Source organism: Chenopodium album, chromosome 13 (genome assembly GCF_948465745.1).
Source record: "Chenopodium album chromosome 13, dcCheAlbu1.1, whole genome shotgun sequence".
Taxonomy (NCBI): domain Eukaryota; kingdom Viridiplantae; phylum Streptophyta; class Magnoliopsida; order Caryophyllales; family Amaranthaceae; genus Chenopodium; species Chenopodium album.
The window spans coordinates 7601199-7618287 of NC_137846.1; the positions used below are offsets into that span (position 1 = coordinate 7601199).

The following is a 17089-nucleotide window of genomic DNA, read 5'->3' on the forward strand; positions in this document are numbered from 1 at the left end:
CATACAAATCAATTATCTCCTGCATTCTTCTCAAGGCTAGCAATCCTCTCATTAATCTCCTTTGTAAACTTACGAGCCAGCATACAAAGATCCATGGTATCCTCCAAATTCAGCCCTTCAAGGGTCCTTGTCCCATTAAGACACTCATACATGATGTTGGTAATCTCCTTCTCCCTGTTAATTTTCTTCAGCTTCTCCAACACTTGTTCTGCTTTCGCGATCCTTTGCTTCAGGTATTTCTCCTGATCAAGCATCTTTCTTCTCTAGAACTCTAGGGAGGTTTTGGGTGTTAACCAAAGTAAGAGGAGTATTTGTGAGTGTGTTGCTCTAGGACTTAAGAGGTATATATAGAGGTTTGGAGGGATTAGGGTTATATTCATTGGCCAACTTTTATAGTCTAATTAAGTAAATATAAATAATATGAATATTAACAATAATAGTAATGTTAATAATTGAGAGATGAATTATTTTTTATACCGTTTGAGTGATATTCGGTAATCTCTTATATAGGGGAAATGATTGAAGCTTTAAATGGCGTATATTGGATCTTTAATACCTCAAATAATTAGAAGTCTCGTTTCATCAAAAAGGTTTTATCCCTAATTATTAAAAATCTTGTATCACCTATATTAATTTGATTATTCACTTTAAATCAATCAAACTCTACAATATGCTTTCTTTTAAATTCACTTTTAATCAATATATTCATCTTTAATCAACCAAATCGCACCGTCTTATTATTTATAATTTACTATCCTAAAAACTTGGGCAAAAGGTAAATGAGTCTTTTGTTTAAGGATAAGTGAGGACCGAGGTAGATTGAAACTTTGAAAGTATTAATTCAATGTATGTAGCTACATATGTTCTCTGTATTAGATAATACTTATTGAAAGTAATTGCTGGCTTTTAGCTAGCTAGGTTTCCTAATCTTTGTTTTCCTAAATTATGAGATTTTATTACTCAATAATTAGGTTTAATAGAATAATTATTAAGAAAAAAAAAAAAGGAAACGGATAAAATACGTTAGTTGGTGGTGAAATTTAATTTTTAAATTTTTAATAGTGGTAAAATAAAATCAAAAGAGAGAGAAAAACCCAATGATCCTTCAAAGTGTCAATAGTATGACACCCCCCCCCCCCCCCCCACACCCTCACCCTCACCCTCACCCTCACCCCCACCCCCAATATTAACAGCTCCCTTGGAAATTAACTCCCTAGTTGAGAGAATCGATCTCCAAATGTAACTCGCATTTGAGCTCACTTTCATACTCATAAAATCTGTGTTCGGAAAACATTTCTACTACAAAATTTTCACCATGAATTATTGATAAACCAATTTTTAACTTTCATATTGTATGATAGGTTTCTTTTGTTATTGTTTTTTTTTTTTTTTTTTTTTGGGATCGGACATCCCCTAAAGTAACAACTTAGGGCCTGTTCACTTAGCTTAATTTTAGTTCAGTTCAGTTCAACTCCAATCAGTTCAGTTCAATTCAGCTCCAAATTTCCTTCTCTTATAAAATGGTCATTCCCTTACTTCCACCAACGATACTGTTATATATGTGTTGAGTTCATCTTAGAATCACGGATTTTAAAAAAATTAATTCTACACCCATATTGCCAATTTGTATACCCTTTAGATTATATTTTACATTGACACTAAAAAAAAAATCTATAATTTTGAGCATGAAATAAAATTGAGAGCAAGATGAAAACTTATTAAAAGAATAAAACCACTACAAATTAAAAATCTTATAAATGGTTCATAATTTTTAGTATCATACTCCAATCCTTGCATATTTAATTAATAGGGACCTTGCATATAAATTAAAATCACATAACAAACAAGTTGTGAGTAAATCACATAACAAAGAAAATAGATGTGGATCCCTATTACAAGCATTTTCCCTCAAATAATTAATTAAACATTCATGCATACTAATCAATTATTATCAATTCCTTCATGAATCTCAAGGCTTTTAATTTCAATTTCTTCATCAACCTCCTCTAACATCTTCTTAGCCATCAACACAACATCTTTCCTATCCTCCAAATTCAATTCTCCAAGGTTTCTTACACCATTCACACACTCATACATGAGTTGAGTGATCTCTTTCTCCTTGTTATCTTTCCTTAGCTTCTCCAAAAGTTGCTTGGCTTTCGCGATCCTTTGCCTTAGATACGCCTCTTGGTCCAACATTCTCTTCTCCTGATCCTCCGGGGAGAGGTCCTTGAACCTCTCAAGCACGCGACGTGCCTCAGACCGGCTTGGCCATGCCTCGGTACGTGCAGCATAAGGGCTGTGAATAAGTAAACAACCTTCCACCGCACATAAGGTGGTAAGCTCGGTCAACTTCTTTAGAAGACCCTTCTTCCTCTTCTTGAAGGTTGCCTTTCTTGCTGAGTCATTGGTTATATACTCAAGCTTCAGCTTTTTCCTAGCCATTTTTTTTTTTCGGCCCTAAAAATTTAGGGAGGTTTTATTTGTGAGTGTGTTTTGCCCTAGAGAGTAAAGGGTATATATAGAGGTTGGAATGTTGGATGGAGGGTAAAGCATTGTTTTCATAGGCCAATTTTTAAAAGTGAGAAATTTTAATAACTAAATAATTTTTTATATAATATAAATTTAGTAATAAATGAATAAATAATTAAATAAATAGATATATAATACTCTTTGGCCCATAGTAATATAATACGAGTATGCGAGTAGTTATTCTATTTACAACGTCTTAAAACATAACTTTAATCATCAATATTTTTGATTATGTACTAAAGCACATTAAAATCATTAATACGAAAGTATAATAATGCGGAAAATTGAAATAATCGTCACAACATATCACATGATGACATGAAAATGTTTTTTGTATGAGGTACATAATAAACTGACCAAAATTTCTCATTAAGATATATACTTGTACAAAAAAAAAAAAAAAAAAAAAAAAAAAAAAAAAAAAAAAATTGATGTGTTGGTAATTAACTAGAATTGTGTCAATGTGTAGGTTTTTTTTCTCTCTTTTCGAAAGATGTCTCAATGTGTAGTTTTATAAAACTTCTATCAACTATTAATAATTATAGTTATTGTAAAATTAAAGATATTGATTGATGGTCAAATGTCCGAATTAAAGGTTGTATAGATGAAAATAGACAGTATATAATGGGTGGGGGGTAACATTTTAATGTATAGAGTTGGACACTCAGTACTCTAAATGTAACAATACTTGAAGAGAAAAGTTGGCCTTTTGATATCCAAATCTTGATTATCCTTAATTTTCATGATTTATTACTTTTTTATTTTAACACATCATGATTTATTACCTTTTTTAAAATAAAACAAAATCATCATGATTTATTACCTTAGATGTTCAAACAAACAACAACTTTTGTGTGGCTGGCCACGTCGTGTGTGTGGCCAGCTAACACACAAATAACCCCTGATCAAGTAATCTCTGACCAACTAACTCATGACTGATCAAGTAACCCCTGATCGACCGAGTAACCCTAGACCAAGTAACCTCTGATCGTGAGAGTAACCCTTGACTGACCCGGTATTAACCCCGACTATTCTTTTAAAAAAATGTGGTTGGCCACACGATGTGGCTAGCCACATTGCCCACTTATGAAAGTTTGTGTCAAACCAAACAATTTCAAAAAGGGAAATATATCAAAATTTCAGCATAGAAATCATTCAATATTAAGGTGTCAAAATTAACTCAATCATATCTCGACTTATATGGGCCCAATAATTTAGCATGACTTTTTTTTTCCCTTAATTTAGCATGACTCAAACTTAGACTAGATCAAACCCGACTCTAGTGAGCCTGGCCCATTACCCAAATTAACACTTTTTATAACTTGCCAACTTTACTGAGTTAGATACTTAAATGGACATATTACAGAGTATTTGTAATATAGTTGAAATTTTAACTGTTTTCATTAAACAAAAAATGTATACTAAAATACTTCGTTGGTTCTTTTTTATTGACTATAAACATTTTACACTAATCACAAACTTTAATTTGACTAATTTTTGTGATTTATATTTTATAAACAATTGTCATATTTATTAGAATTGTCTTATTGAATATCATAAAATGAACTATTTATATTCTTAACTCATTTATAATTAGATATAATTTTGTTCAATGTGTCATTAACAAATATGAAAAAAAAAAAAATGCATCAAATACATAAAATGTTGTTGACAAATGACCAAAAAAAAAAAAAAAAACGAATTTCCAATAAAATTGTAAATTTTTTCTACTTGACTTGCCATGCCACATAAGCCTTTTAAGCTAATTGTCATTTTTGCAACTTTGAACTCTAATGGCTAGCTATTAGCTTACTATTTAAATGTACCCCACTTACTTTATTAACTTTTTTATATTTCATTTTACATATTCTTTTATTTTTTGGCAAATTTTTTCCCAAGCTAATTCAAAACTAATTTGCTTGACCAAACTAATTGCATTTTTCAGCTTCAATGGCTAAGCTAATAGCTAGGGATTATTTAAAATTGCAAACAAGTCACTAACTATTAATAATCGTAACATCTTAACCAGGCCCGTATCTGAGCCGGGGCAACCGAGGCGGCTGCCCAGGGTCCCAAAACAAAGAATCATAAATGGATATAAATCATATAGGATCCATATATCAGCACTAATGTTTCTGTAGCTTGGTGGTAGATGCATTTTGTGAAAGCTAAACTTACCCCTGATGTCACGGATTCAAAGCTTAGATAACCACACCTTTTTTTTCTATCTCTAAGTAAGACCCATAAAAATTAGATACGGACTACTACAACATATTTTCTAAATATTTGAACTTTATAATTAACTTAATCCACAAATTAATTGTAGTTCTATTCATATACTAATTTGGTAAGTTAATTATTTTACTATTGTAGCTACTATACTTAACTTTCTTTTATTTTTAATACAATTGCACCCAAAATATTGGTAATATGGTAAATTTGAAAACAAAAAATATTGTGTATGTGAGTCCGTTCTATTACTCGGCCTGTTTATTTAAAATTCAGCCCGCGCGCGGCCCGATCTTTAAATAACCATGTTTTTTTTTTCAAAAAAAAATAAAAAACCCAAACCCAACGTCCCGCCTTTCTCCTTCGTCTTCTCACCCACGTTTTCTGCATTCTCACTCCATTTTCATCAGTTACACTCCATTACTATCGACTTAACTTCACGTTTCCGAATTATTCGGATCACTACTTCATTTTCCATCTTTAATTTTATTTGCATGTATTTAATTTTTACTTCTTTTATATAAACCCTAACTTTCATCATTTTCGACTCCATTAATGGCTGACATTCCGTCGATTAAGATTCTTCTTCTTTCAAAGTTTATGTTAAACGAAGTAAACAAGCACGAAAACAGCAGAAGACAGTTGCAATGGCTGAAAGGTTTATTATATTTCAGTTATTTTTAGGTTATACTGTTTTTTTTAAAATCCATTTTTATAAGTTATTATTTCGTTCTGTAGGGTTGATTCAAAACCTCCATTGAAGAAGCGTGGTCCTAAACCTGGTTTTAAACGAAGTCTACCTGTTAGGTATGAAATTTTGTTTCTATTTAATTCGCAAAAAGACATAGCATTATGTACTTGTTGTTTTATATAGAATCTTTTTTCTTGGGAAACATACCATATCTGGTTATTATATTGTAATTTGATAATACATTATTTTTGTCAGGATTTACAATTACTTTGTCAGGAATTTTATTTTTTCTATCAGAAATTACCTTATTATTCTGTGATAAATCATATATATGCAAATTAGCTTGTCTTGAATTTGATTATTTTATTTTGATAATAGTTTATGTTTGTCAGCATTTAGGTTTTTTTGGTCAGAAATTAATTTCTTTTTGTCAGTATTTAAATTACATCGGTAAGGAATAATATTTCTTCAATCCGAAATAAGATTACTTTTATCAGCAATAAGATATATATGTGACACATTACATTAGTTAGGAATAATAATTTTTTCATCAGGAATAAGATTATTTTGGTCAAAAATGAGTTTATTTTTGTCAGAAAAAAGATATTTATGCTCAGAAATAAGATTACTAAGTTCAGGAATAACATAATTATTATCATGAATAAGAATGTTTCATATAGCTCTCAATTTTAATGTCATTTTTTACTTTTCAATTTTTCAGTTCTCTTACTGAAGATGATTTTCAGACTTAGAGCTTGGTAATAAATCTGTTCCTAATCATCTTTGTCAAATTCTGGAAGATTTAAGTGATAAGCAAAAGAAGGATGTATTTTGGTGGATTGCTTCATATGAATTTGAAGGATAATATTAGCCATCAGTTGTACGGTTATATAGTAACTCATTATAATCCTAAGGCAATAAATGTGATTGGTTGTAAAAAGGAACATGCAATTCACATGTTGATAGTTCTGATATTGCTGATGTTTTGGGTATTCCTTATACTGATCTAGCTATGAAAGAGATTTCAAAAAACAGTAAAGGATTTAATCCTGATGACAGTTTGAAGTTAGAGTGGAGGAAGTTTTTGTGTTTGGATATAGAAGATGAATTGGAAAAAGGAAGTGACTCTGAAACTAACAAGAAAAAGAAGAGGAAAACTGGTGATGAATCTGAAAAAGGTTTTCAAAGAGCAGTTCAAAGTAAGAAGAAGAAGACATACGTCAATTTTCTTACTTATCAAACATTGTTTGAGAAATATAGAGAGGGAGGTTATGAATTCAAGAGACTCTTTGTTATGTTTGTTGTATCTAATTTTTTGGCTCCAATTGGTGATAAGTCCCCCAATTTTAACATCATCAAGTCTTTGGAAGATGTACGTTTCATAAAGACTTACAACTGGGCTGGTTATGTGATGGATTGGTTATGTGATTCAATAGCAGACTTTCAGGCTTTTGTTTTGAAGAAGAAGGCGGGAGAGGTATTGAAAACTAAATCAAAACAAGTAAATGGTTGTCTGGTTGCATTTGTAATTGAATTTTTGCAAAAGTTTGAGTTTGGGACCACTTTAGATAGGAAGCCATTTGTAATGAATTGGTCTTGTGAAAGTCTGAATAAGAGGATTAAAGCCGTTGCTGAAAATATCAATTACGGTACTGTGAAATTGTATCCTCAGACATTACCACTACAGTATGCTGGGAAAAGTGAACAAGAGCTTCTAAAATCTTTTCAGTTGGATAGCATTGAGTTTAAACTTGAAGATACTAGTGATGAAGATTCTGGTGAAAATAAGGAAGGTCAGGGTGTACAATCTGCTACCATTGATTTGAAAGTTGAAGATGACAAAGCTAGATATGTAATGTACAGGATTCCTAAAAAGTACCCCACTAATGATGAGATTGATTAAATGGATATTGATGTAAGTTTAAAATCTCATCTTTTTATTAATTTTGTAAAGTTTTTTATTCAAGAATTCATACTGAATAACCTGCTGTTATGTACTAACTCTTTTTGTTAGGAATTAAGTGATTAATATAATAGAATATAATAAGAATGAGGATTAATTGCAGTCAGAAATTAGTTTAGTTTTATCAGGAGTAAGAAATTTAATATCAGGAAATAAATTATCTCAATCAGCATTAATATTGTCAGTCAGAAATTAGATTACTTTTATTAGGAATATGAGAATTTTGGTCAGAAATATGAGAATTTTGGTCAGGAATGAAATTATTTTAATCAGGAAATAAGTTATATCTCAATTAGGAATAACATTATTTCAGTCAGAAATTAGATTACTTTTATCAGGAATAACAAAATGTTAGTCAGGAATATGATAATTTTAGTCAAGAATGAATTTTTTTAGTCAGGAAATAAGTTATCTCATTCAGGAATAATATTGTTTTAGTCAGAAATTATATTACTTTTATCAGGAATTAAAATGTTGTAATTCACTTGTAGGTAGGATATTTTATTATATTTACTCATTCACTCTTTAATCTATTTTTTATTAGGCTGTGAAGAAGAAAATGATGAAATTTGGCTGTGACTTGAAGATCGTATCAGAGAACTAAATTCACTTTGCTATTAGGATGAAGCAATAAAAACTTCACAAGAATCTCAATCTCAAGGAGAAGATGATGTATATTCCAATCCTCAGTTCTTAGCAAAAATTGATGAAATAGTGTTAGGTGCTATGCAGAGCAAAAAGTTAGCCACTGATTTGGATAATTTTGATCTTAAGCCTAAGCCTAAGCCTGATGAAATTGTAAGTTTAATTACCTTTATCATCATTTTATATATGAAATTAATTTAAGATTTGTGTTTGATATTAATGTTGATTTTATATAGGTGAATAATGTAATTGCTGATCTTGATTTGGAGAAAGACCAAAGTCAAGATATACCTGAAAGAGATAATTTAGAGGATGCTAATAAAGTAAAAGAATTCAATGTAGAAGAAGAAACTGATATACCTGAAAGTGGTATGCCTGAAGATATACCAGAGAAAAATACAGATGAAGGCAACGTCTTGACTATTCACCAAGGAACTAATGTTGTTGTTTCAGTTGGTGTAGAAGCTGCAGCTATTGACAAAGGAACTGATGTTGCTGTTTTAGTTGGTGTAGAAGCTGCTGCTGTATATTCTGAACCTGACACATCACCATCAGAAAATATGGTTAGCTCAGTTGGTGGGGAGGGTGTTCTTGGTTCTACAACCATGGTTGGTCATGAGCTGGTTACAGGATCATTAGAAACTTCAACATCACCTCCTAGAACACCAAGGAAAGCCAGGGGATTCAATGAATTTTATTCTGCTGGTTTGAATGATAATTAAGCTAGGGTTGTGCAAGAAGGTAAGAGTTTTTCCACGGGAGCTGATTCTATGCCAAAGTTTCAATTAATTACTCCTACTCCTCCTTCTCCTCAATCATCTTTACTACCATCCCAAGAACAAAATGCTGAAGTTACTGAAGAAGAAGTTCCAGTAACTAATGAAAAAGAAAGAAAAAATGACAAGGATGATGACATCACATCTAAGGTCTAATATCTGTATTTTATTTGAATAATTTATTAAAATAATTATTGTATTTAATTTGATATTTTATATAAATAAATGTATATATTTTTTATTTCTGTTATACATATGTTTTCAGATTTTTACTAAATCTGATGATGTAATACATAGTAAAGTTACAGAAGAACATCATTTACCTATTGATGAGGTGCATCAGATAATTTTTTATGTTATTTTTTTCATCAATTAAAATATATTGGTTAGAAATTAGATTTATTTTGTTATGAATAAAATTCATTTTATCATAAATTTGTTTGTTTGTTATTGTCAGGAATTAGATTATTTTTGTCATTTATTATATAAGTTTTGTCAGCAATTTAAATATTTTTGTCAGGAATTAAAATATGTCTGAAAGCAATAAAATTGGTTGGGTTAGAAATTAGATTAAATATATCAGGAATAAGAATATTTTAGGCAGGTTTTAGATCAGTTTGGGCAGGAATTAAATTATTTTTGTTAGGAAGTAAATTATTTCAATCAGGAATAAAGTTGTTCTTGTCAGATATTAGATTATTTTTACTTGTAATAAGAATACTTTAGTCAGGAATTATAACTTTTTTTGATCAGAAATTAACTTATTTTTAAAAGAAATACATTTTTTATCAGGAAAAAGATGTATTCATTCAACTATTAGATTACCTTTGTCAGTAATAAGAATTTTTAATTCAGGATTCATATTATATTAGTATAGGTTATTATTGTTTGTATTTAGATTACTTTTGTTTGATTTTAATACATTTTATATTTAATGCAGGAAGCTCAGCCTAGAGGTACAACTACAGTTTTAGATTTATTGAGAAGTAAATATGTTGCAAGGGAATCTATTGCAAAGGAATCTGTTCCAACTGCAGTTTTAAAATCTCCTACTGCTCCTAATGCTGACCTAATTCTAATAGATTAAACTCCTACTCCTCCGACTGCTGTTGATTTGTCTCAAGATTAGCTTATGGAAATAGGAATTCAGCCTCCTAAAACACACGTTCAGTTAATTGATGTAGACAAAATTTCTACTGGTGCAAATGATCCACCTGAAACTACCTTTATTGCTGCTGATACATATGCTGAAAAAAGGGTTGAGAGATGGCAATATTTAATAGATAAACAGCATTTGGAATTGTAGGCTAATTTGGAAGCAGCTGGTGATTCAGATTGGGTATATCCCCCTATTGATAAGATTCCGATTCAAAATCGAGAAATTCTTATCTCTAGGATTTGCAGGAAAATAAGCCTCTGCATCTGAAAAATTTAAGTGAGCATGAAAGATATATGTGTGACTTTCTCTTTTTTAGGCAATATGACGAGGAGAAAGAGTTAGATCCTATAGGAGAAGACGAGGGAGTTAAGTCGCGTAACAACAGCCGGTATGTGGAAGATACTGGTATTGTTATCTGTTAATTTACCACTGAAGATATTTCCCAAAGCGATATTATTTTGGTAAAAGAGGAGTTCTGTTCACTGCATCCCTCTGTCTAGGTTAATAGTGCAATTCATGATGCTTGGGCTTCTGTGCTGAATATTGAAGAGAGCAAAATAACTGACAGAGATATTTTTCAGTACAAAAAATTTGTTTTTCATACTGGAGTTGCTGTATGTTTTTTCTTTTTCTTTACTTATTATCTTTGGAATTTTTATTTATATAACGTAATGTATTTTTTAATTTTTTGTATTGTAGGAGACTATACAGAGATATATAACAAAGAGAGAAAAATATAAAAAAAAAACAAGTCAAGTACATCAAAGAACAGGAAAAAATTTGAATTCTTTGGAAAATGATCCAGAAGAATATGCAAAGTTTAGGGATCAGTTGACAAAAAAGGAGCTTGATTTAGAATTGAAAAAACATGATGCTCAAGATGTTTATGTTTCCATTGATAAGTGGGTTAAACGATTTCCAACGTTCAAAATAGCTGAAGTAGAGTTGGTAAGTTTTTAACTTTATTTCTTGTTTTACTCAGGTAATATATTTTTATTTTCAGGTACTAGCTTTTATAGACAGGTATTAATCTATTTTTGTCATGTATAACAATATTTTCTTCGGGAATTAAACAGTCTTAGAGTTAGAGTTTGGATTTAACATTTTTAAATTTAACATAATATAGGTCAGGAATCAAACATTACAATATTTAGTCAGGAATTAGATTATTATGATCAGGAATAAGATATTATTAGTCAGGAATTACTATGCTTTAGTCAGATATTAGAGAATCCATCTCAGGTATTGTTGTATTTTTTCAGGCATAACAATTTAAGTCAGAAATATGATTATTATAATCAGGAATTAAATTATATTGATCAGGAATTAGAAAGTTTTAGTCATGAATTTGACAATCTAAGTCAGGTGGTGTATTTTTGTAAGGGATTATAACATCTAACTCAGATATTAACATTTTATAGTCAGATATTAGATAACTTATGTCAGGTATTAATCTATTTTTGTCAAGCATAATAATATTTTATTCAGGAATTAAACAGTCTTAGAGTTAGAGTTTTGGATTTAAGATTTTGTAGTTTAACATAATATAGGTCAGGAATCAAACATTACAATATTTATTCAGGAATTAGATTATTATAATCAGGAATTAGATATTATTATTCAGGAATTATCATGCTTTAGTCAGGTATTAGATAATTCATCTCATATAACGTTGTATTTAGTCGGGCATAAAAATCTAAAAGTCAGAAATTAGGAAGTTTTAGTCAGATATTAGATGAATTATATCAGGTATTGGTCTATAAGATATAATAGTTTAACTTATTTTGTTTTTTTATTTTGTAGATAACCTTTCCCATTTGGTACAATAATCATTATACTCTGATGGTTTTCAATTTTATTTCTGGTATAACTCCACGTATAGATTGGATAAATAACAGGACCGATATTGATCGAAGTCATTTGAATGGAATAGATAAATATTTGGTAAGGTTTTGTAAACTAACTATCTCATTCTGTTTATTGAAAATTACACTTTTAGATGCTTATATATATATATATATATATATATATATATATATATATATATATATATATATATATATATTAAAGATTAGAGCTGTTTCTATTTATTTGCAAAAGAATGAACATCCATTAGCAAAAAAGGTTACTAATTTGCCATGGCATACTCCATCTTTTTCTTGGAAGATGAGCATAGAAAATTATGATTGTGGGCTTTTTGCATTAATGTGTATGCAAAAGTACACTGGACTAGATGGAGGACTTCTTGATTTAAAACTTGTAAGTGGTTTTTTTTTTTTTTTTTGATATTTGTTGTGATTATACTAATTATTTTTTAGTGTTCTTATTTTTGTATAAATTTGCAGAAGCAAAATCGGAAGTTGTATAGATGATGAATAGGTTATGATTTGGTTAATAGAGAAGATAATTTTTTACGCAAGAAATTGTGGAATGATTGCATTGCCTTCTCTATTACCAAAGACAAAATTTTCAAAGCTCAGCCTGCAAGGAAGAAGCTTGAGGCTCAATATCAGAAGCAAAAAGCTGCTATAGAGAAAGAAAAAGAGAGAAGATACAAGTTGGAGCAGCAGAAACTAAAGGAAATGGAAGAACAAGAAAACATAGACAATAGTTAGATAATTTTATTTTACATATATATTTCCTTTTTGTAGTTAAATATTAGGTTTGTTTTGGTTGATAAATTTTGTTTTTACAGTTATTTATATATGTATATATTTTCTTTTCTTTAATATTATCAGTTAGGTATACATGCTTGTTTTTGTATAAGTTAGATTAATTTTATCAGGAAAAACAAAAGACAGTTAGGAGATAGTATTCAAGAAATAAGTGATTTTTATCAGGGAATAAATCATATTAGTCAGGAATAGCATTATTTTGTTCAGAAATTAGATTAATTCTGTCAAGAATAATAAAATTTATCAAAACTTAATTTTGATTATAAATATAAAATATTAAAATCAAAATATACCTAAAGAAAATATAATATTTTTTACAAATATTTTTAATGAATAAAAATTATTTGATGAATGTCTCAATATTAAATGAGTTGTGGATTTAGAGTTTTGATACCAAACTCATTTGGATCTCTAGTTGTTGTAATTCTTCTTTCAAAATGTCCTCTAATTCTTTTGTTTTTCTTCAGCCTTCCTTTTGTTTTTGGTCGTTTTGGATCTTTTACAGCATTCCTTCTCTCTTGTTCTTCATCAAGTTCACGAATTTTTTCTTCATTTGTTTGGAACACTGTTCTTAAAGATTTGTACATTTGTTCCAAAGCAACGTCACATAATTTTGTTGCTTCTTCGTTCCCTTGACATATTGTTACAAGGTTGTAGAAATTCTTTGTTATTGATTGCCTTCAAGGAGTGTTTATTAATGAATGATCCGTAGTTGCATTTCCTAAAACCAAAAAAAAAAAAAAAAAAAAAAAAAAAAAAAAAAAAAAAATTACTACATTTTTGTCATAAGATAATATTAGTCAGGAATAAATAAATAAATATTAGGAATAATATTATAATTGTCAGTAATTACAATATATATATCAGGAATAAAATTATAATGTCAGGAATAAGATATGTTTGGTCAGGAATAACAATATTGTTTTCTCCTGGGCCATAAGTGTTTTTGCATCATGAAAAGTTATAAAAATATGAAAATTTAATATATTTCATTATGAAAAAGTCATACAAATTTAACTAAAGTCATGGAAAAGTCATATAAAACTGAAAAAGAATTTAATTGCAACTTCAAAAAGTCATACAAATCTGAAAAAACTGAAAAAGTCATATTATTTCAAAGTAATTTATTGCATCATGAAAAAGTCATAAAAACAGACAAAAGTCAACATTTCTTCTGTTAAATTACATGTTAATTATTTCTGTTCATACATAACTATTTTCTATTTAAAGGCTGTTTAAATCAAGTTTTTTCTATAAAAAGACTTAAATTAACAACCTCTATTGTTTCTATATAAGGTTGACTCTTATATCTTTAAATTTGCATTAAGTTATATTTTTGTTCTTTTACACAATCTTGAAGACAATGGCTGATTTTTATGAAAATTTGGCAAAATGTTCTGTTAAGTTCAGATCAATTTATCGGCTTAGTTTGGTAAATACATTAAGCTTTATACTTATACATTTGTTTTGTGTCTTAGTAAATATTTAATGTTTTCATTCTTTTTTGTGTGTTTTTTTTTTTTTTAATTTCAGCCACTTCCTGCAGATTGGAAAGGTTTTCTTTTAAAATTCACAGGTCCAGTTAGAGTCTATCGTGGGAATAATGACAAATTTTGGGAGGTTAGAGTATTAAGCGTACCACAAAATACAGGAACTTGTGGTGGTTGTTTTATTGATGATGCATGGACAAGTTTTGTATCATCCAATAATATTGTTGAAGGAGAAAGACTAGATATTTGTCATGATAATGATTCAAATTTTTACATTAGAGTTTTTAATGCTGATGGTAATGAGAGGGTTCCTACTGAAGCAGAAAATGGTATTAATGTATAAGTTTATTTGTTAAGATTATGTTTGTAATAAATAAGTTTATATTTATCAGAAATAATAATATTTGTATCAGGTATAAGATTATGTTTGTCATAATTAAATTGTTTTATTAGAAGTAACAATATTTGTTTCAGGAAAAAGACTATATTTGTCAGGAATAACATAATATTTGTCGGGAATAAGTTCTTATAATTAGGAATAATAATACTTTTATTTTGTATTTAATTAACAAATAATAAATTTTAAAATAACAAAGTATGTACGTACCTTATTCATTCTCATCCCATATCATTGATTTAGCAAGCTTTGTCCAACGTTTCAGAACGTATCTCTCTGGTATAGCATGTATGATGTACATTTGCATTATCTTGAGGATGTGAAAGCACAGCAATCCGGTCTCTGTGAAGCACATACAAGAACACAGAAACTCATTGTTTTGACAGTGATGTATGACTTGATAGGTGTGCTTATAATCTTCTTCAAGAGAAACATCAAAGAATTTGACATATTGCATTGAAGTTGGCTTTTCTCTTGCATATGCTCCTAGACTTGTGTCAAATTCCAACTTAAAATCCTTGTATAAGTTTAAAGTATAAACTTCAGCAGCATGTTTTAATATTTTTGTTGTTGTTTTTGGTTTCTCAGTAGTACATCTAAAGTTGTCACTCTTTTCAGTGCTTCTCCATCTTCTCACAGTAGCTTCAAATATGTGAAAGAACTCCAAAAGTTTAGTGGTTCTGTTTGCCTTAAATGAATTGCTCTGTTTGTTACTTCTACTCTTTGAGATGAAAGAATTCCAGCAGAGAAAATATCCTTGCTCAATGCTGTGCACCATTTTTCTCGTATCCCAAATAACCTATCAAACCATTCTTTTTTTTCTAATCCATGCTTTTGAACCATCTTGTTCCAGCAATCTTCAAATTCAGATTTTGAATCACAGCCACTTAAGCACTTGTGAAACATATTCTTGAATTCAGGATTGTTTTTAGAATTCCAAAGTGTGATACAAAATTCTTTTGTAAATGCCATAGACACAGTCTATGTCTTGAATTTGGATACACCTGCAACAATGATAGAACAATTTGATTATTTTCTTCACTTTTTAACATTTTTAAATCAGAAATATGATTATTATGATCAGGAATTAAATTATATTGATCGGGAATTAGCAATTTTTAGTCATAAATTAGACAATCTAAGTCAAATATTAGCATTTTATAGTCAGATATTAGATAACTCATGTCAGGTATTAATCTATTTTTGTCAGGCATAACAATATTTTAGTCAGGAATTAAAGAGTCTTAGTCATATATTAGATAACTCATGTCAGTTATTAATCTATTTTTGTCAGGCATAATAATAATTTAGTCAGGAATTAAAGAGTCTTAGAGTTAGAGTTTTACATTTAACATTTTTAAGTTTAACATTATATAGGTCAGGAATTAAATAGATTTTTTAATCAGGTTTAACATAATATAGGTCAGGAATAAGATAATATTAATCAGCAATTGTTATGATTTATAGGGGAACAATTAAAACTTAAACACCAAGATATTATATTTTATGATATATTTCCTCATTTCGCTGAATTGATTATGAAATATATGAAATCTATAGTCTATACATTACTTAGTATTTATTTAGTATCGTATTTTAATTTAATTTTGCTTTGTTAGTATATATTATTTTATGTTTAAATTGGTATGTTTGATTTATGAATTATACTACTTTAGTCATGTATTGTCTTTTTTTCAGGAATTAAATTATAATAGTCAGACTATAATACTCTTTGGTCAAAAATTAGTATATTTTAGTCAGGAATTAGATTTAATTTTTCATGTAATGGTTTATTTTTGTCAGAAATTAGATTACACTAAATTTCTTATATTACAATATTTTGTATTAGGGCTAAGTACAATACGTGGACAAATTAAAAGCCAGGAAATGATGAATTGATTGATTTAGAATAAAATTACTTGGAAAAGCGCGCAATAATAATTGATTTAAGTAAAGTATTAAAAAATTAATTTCCCAAAAAAATCTATCCACCCTTCCATATTTCTCTTCTGTTCATTAAAAAAACCATCCATTTCCAGAGCTTCAACAAAGGAGATTTAGTAGCTTATTATTCAATTTTTATTCGAATTCAAATAAATTGCAAGGTACATTGTTTTCTCTGTTATTTTTATTGTTTTAATATTGAAATTAAGTTGAAAATATTATTGGTATTGTAGGATTTAGAATGCTATGTTGATCATCAGTTTTTTTGTGAAGTCGTACACAAAGTGTTATAATGTGTGGATTTTATGTATTTTGTTATTTGTGAAGTCGTACATAAAGTGCTATAATTTGTGAAGATGCTTAAAATTGGTTTATGTTCGTTGTTAGTATTTTTGAAAACAGAGTATTTTTTGGTTTGAATTATTTTAAATTGTGGTTGTGTTAACACCATGATTGTTGGGTGTTTTGTTAGTTTAAATGGATCCAGTAGACGACCCTCACTACATGGCTGCTCTAGAGGATGCCCACATGCTTTATCTATTCCTGAAATCTTATGTATGTATATATTTCCTAAGTGCGCCCCTCGAG

The 17089-nt window shown here is 29.1% G+C and overlaps 1 pseudogene; it reads right to left on the reverse strand.

The window, feature by feature from the left end:
* Positions 1-1941: 1941 nt before the first annotated feature.
* LOC145575130 (agamous-like MADS-box protein AGL80 pseudogene) lies at positions 1942-2445 on the reverse strand (annotated as a pseudogene).
* Positions 2446-17089: the final 14644 nt, after the last annotated feature.